This window comes from Octopus bimaculoides, chromosome 13 (assembly GCF_001194135.2).
Source record: "Octopus bimaculoides isolate UCB-OBI-ISO-001 chromosome 13, ASM119413v2, whole genome shotgun sequence".
Lineage (NCBI taxonomy): Eukaryota > Metazoa > Mollusca > Cephalopoda > Octopoda > Octopodidae > Octopus > Octopus bimaculoides.
This window is the reverse complement of record NC_068993.1, coordinates 61,343,605-61,348,084: the sequence shown is the minus strand read 5'-3', so window position 1 is coordinate 61,348,084 and position 4,480 is coordinate 61,343,605. Positions and strand designations below refer to the sequence as shown.

At 37.9% G+C, this 4,480-nt stretch overlaps 1 protein-coding gene across 1 annotated transcript in view; it reads right to left on the bottom strand.

The window, feature by feature from the left end:
• The window catches only part of LOC106884297 (rho guanine nucleotide exchange factor 17), a 146,399-nt gene extending 143,438 nt beyond the window's left edge, over positions 1-2,961 (bottom strand). Inside the window, exon 1 of the mRNA XM_014935601.2 lies at positions 2,701-2,961. The gene's annotated coding sequence lies outside the window, so the exon portion shown is untranslated. The remainder of the gene's footprint in view (positions 1-2,700) is intronic.
• Positions 2,962-4,480: the final 1,519 nt, after the last annotated feature.

Here is a 4,480-nt window from a genome sequence, read left to right as displayed (position 1 = left end):
GACTTCAGGAGAATTTGAACTCAACGTGATTAGGGACGATACGCTGCCAAGCATTTTGGTCCGGCGTGCTAATGATACTGCCAACCCGCCGCCTCGAGGAGTCATAAATATATGGAAATAAATGTTGTATTCCAATTCTTAAAAACGTTTGTTTTTCCAGTATTTCTTTGACGAAAATTACGCACTGGCAGGGAACGTAGATACAATTGCACGAGAATGAGTGGGGGGCGCGCGCGTCTCGGTTAGTGAATGTTGTTTAGCTTCAGGTCAGCTCTGGTCCAGCAGGCCTGTTATCAGAAGCAATTCAGCGTCGGCAGCAAACCCCTGATTATGTCTATCTTCTGTAACTTGGGGAAAAAAAAGATATGATGTGACATGAGAGAAATTTCGGATAAAAGTGACGGTATGGTTATGGTTAAAATGCTTTTAAAAGTCGAGATGGTCACGTTTAGAACGCCTTTAAAAAGTCGAGATGGTCACGTTTAGAACGCCTTTAAAAAGTCGAGATGGTCATGTTTGGAATGCTTTCAAAAGGCGGGATGGCTATGGTTGGAACACCTTTAGAAAGACGCTTGTTTTTGCGCATCCGAATCAGACTTCCAACTTTGAAAATGTTCTTTCGGTGCCTAAACTACGGAATACCCACAATTTTATGCCAACATCTTTGAACCATCGAGAAAGTATTATACATGTCCCTTCGTCATGCTAGAAAGAATAGCCAAATTCTGTTTATACCTTAGTCATAAAAAAAAGGAAAGTCACATTAAATAATGTAGTTCTCGATATACTATGCCCTAAACAAAAACAACGCCAAATGGATCATAGGTTTGTTGAATCAGGGTTGCTTTGAGGTTAAATAACTACTGTAATTAGCCAAAAAGGGAGTTTCTTTCGTGGAAGGAATAATAGTAGCTAAACACTCCTTCAAATCACATCTTATAATCTTATAAAAGACTATAAAGAGCGTCGAACAAAAAATATTAGGCAGTGTTTAACCAGGGGCCAAGATTTATTAATCAAGTCCATACGGCACTTTTATAAATACACACCGATACGTGTGTGTGTGTGTGTGCGCCAATAACGCTTTCTAAAATGGAATTATAAATGCGAACGAAGAACTGGGGCCAAAGAGCAAATAGCACTTGTAAGATAAGTGTACTATTAGCAGGGAAAAAACCGAAGAATTTCAAGTGAATGATTGGAATTCTTATTTCTTATCTTCCTAACATTTCTTTCGTCATACAAAATGGTTTTTCTAAAGTTTTTGTTGTGATTTTTTTTTATTCTTGGCATTTTGGGTTTGTTGTGCGAGTTTTGTTTTTCCTGGTTATCTTCGTGAAATGTTATTGATGCAGGAAACAGAGAAAAGAGAAGGGGGGAAAAAAAAGAGATGTGACAACGTTCATGCCTTTCTTTGGTGGTGGGCATATTTAGCCAAAGGTAAAATGTTTTGCGGAAAAAATGAAGTGACTTTTTGTATGTTAACTAGGAAGACCAAGAATCGAAACCGGACCACTTTTCTGGCATGTAACCATTATTAAAACACAAATCCCAAAAGTGGCAGGAAGAAAGAGAGATAGAAACTGAAGAGACTGATGGAGAGAAAATATTAAATGATGGGAATAAAATTTGGTGATTGAATGAGTAAACAGAAATGCGAAGATATCCAAGTGTGACCCCTCCCCACTTTTATTTCCTTATAACTTTTAGAAAAACAGGTATTTTTTTATTGGAATTTTCTACAAATACATATCAGATGGTGTAGATTATAATTATACTGGAATTTAATGTAAAAAGAAATTGTCAGGTGCGCACTCGTACATATTAACTAACACACAAATAGAAACTTGAAATAAAAAAAAAAATTACGTGGTACGTGTGTGAGGGCCAACATTTTTTTTTTTTTTTTACCTTAAATTCCAATATAATCATTTAAATATCAATATAACCATTTAAAAAATATTTGTGGAAAATTTCATTACGAAATATCCATATTTTAAAAAAGTTATGAGGAAACAAATTCGTCCTGTGTCAATTACCCGAACTCCTTTGCCCTCAACCTTCCGAATTTGTTTTCCCTACAATTTCCAATATAATCGGAACCGGTTCCTCCCCGACTAACTTTGTTTCCTCATAACTAAGAAATACGGGGGTTTTTTTAATGGGTTCACTTGTGTAGGTACGTCGAAGAGAAGGTATAAAAGATATGGGAGAGAGATAGCGATGGTGAGAAAAGGATCAAAGTTTTGAAAGAAAGAAATGAAAGAAAATGTGAATGAGTGAGGGAAGGAGAGAATAAGGAATTAGAGGAGGAGAGAAAAGAGAGAAATAGAAGAAATTATTGAAAATGAAAGAACGAAAAATAAAGAATGACAGTCCGACAGAAAGGAGAAAGAGAGAGAAGAGATAGAAGTAGATGAGTAAAGAAAACATTGAAGAGATGACAAATAGTTTCCAAGAGATTGAGATAATGAATGATATAAATAAAGGAAGCTTTGAAAGAGAAATAAGTTAATGAAAGGTGATAGAGGGGAATTATCTCGATAGAGTCAGTGCGCGGAGAAGAAGAACAAGTATGAAAGAGAGAGGGAGGGTGAAAGAGAAAGGGAAAGAGAAAAAAGAAAATAAAAGAAGAACGGCCCGACTTTCTAAAGAATGAAATTGTGACATGAAGCAAAAAGAAAAACGAAGGTTAATCACCTTAAAAGTTTCCAGGACTTAATCTCTAATGAAAGGGGCCTTACGGTTTCACTGCTTCACGTTTTGCCCAGGCAGGTCGAAAGTACAGCAAAACTTTTTTTCATCCACACTCGCCTCTCAGTAGTTCCGCCATTTTGGTGTAACCTGAATAGTTTTACATTCACCATCCCCCTCCCTTTTTTATCCTACACGCTCTCTTTCTCTCTTTTCCCCCTCCTCTTCATCCTACACTATCTCTATCTATCTATCTCTATCTATCTCTATCTCTCACTACACAGCCATCTTTTACTTTTACCTCTAACCTCCTCTCTCTATCTTCTTTTATATAGCTTTCTCTCTTTCTCTTTATCACACACACACACACACACACACACATCCTCACAAACACACACACACACACACACTCATCCTCTCTCACTCTATTCATCTTTACCTCTAAGCTTCTCCTCTCTCTTTTTACATAGCTTTCTCTCTCTCTCTCTCTCTCTTTATTACACAACCACACATACACACACACACCCATACACACACACACACACACCCATACACACATACACACACACACACACTCACACACACAAAACATACTCTTTCTCTTTCACTATATCCATCTACCTCTAGGCTTCCCCTCTCTCTTATTCTACATAGCTCTCCCTCCTTATCACACACACACACACACTCATCCTCTCCCTCTCACCGTATTTCTCATTACCTCTAAACCTCTCTTTTTCTATACACCTCTCCGTCTTTCTTTCTTTCTTTCTTTCTTTCTTTCTTTCTCACTTGGTATCCCTCTTTCTCTAAGGTTCTCCCTCTCTATAATACCTTCCTCTGTCTTCACCTCATTCTAACTCTCTTACGTTTCTCCCTCTCTCTCCCTCTCATCCTCTACCTAGGTATTCATCTTTTACCGCTAAGCTTCCCCTCTCTATACTTTTATACCTTTCTCTGTCCCCTCACCCATTCTAACTCTCCTCAATTTCTCTCTCTCTCCCTCTCTCTCCCTCTCTCTCTCTCTAGTTATTTTTCTCTTTACCTCAAAGCTTACATTTATACCTTCATCGCACATGCTAACGCTATATCAATACAAATAAATATATATATGTGTGTGTGTGTGTGTGTGAAGTAGATGTGTGTTTACCTGCGTATCTGTGTGTGTGTGCGCGCACATGCACGTATGTAAGAGGAGAGAAAGAAAGAAAGAAAGAGAGTGAGTGAGTGATCACATACAGACACAATTTTCTCTGCTTTTTATCACTCTCTCTAACTAGACATTTATCACCCTTTGCCTTCTAAACTTCTCTCTCTCTCTCTCTCTCTCTCTCTCTCTCTCTTCTTTCTCCCCTCTCTCTCTCTCTCTCACTCTTCCTCACTTTTTCTATCTTCTCATCTCTCTCTCACTCTTCCTACTTTCTCATCTCCCTCTTTTTATTTTTCCTATTTTCCCCTTCTCCGTCTCCATCTCTCTCTCTCTCTCTCTCTCTCGCATCTATTTATACTCTTCCCCTCTCTATATCATTCTTTTTCTGTTATTCTCTTCATACCGTCCACCCTGTATTCATTGCTTTACCCTACTAGTTCTTAAACTCACTATCTCTCTCTCTCTCTTTTCTCTCTCTCTCCAACTTTCTCTCTATCTATCTTAATTCTCTTTCTTCCTCTCATCCTCTACAAACCCCCACTCTATCAATATCTTTACTCTCTATCTCTCTTCTTATCTATATTTAGTCTTTAACTCAAGCTCACTCACTCTTTTTACACTCTCAGTTTCTATAACTCA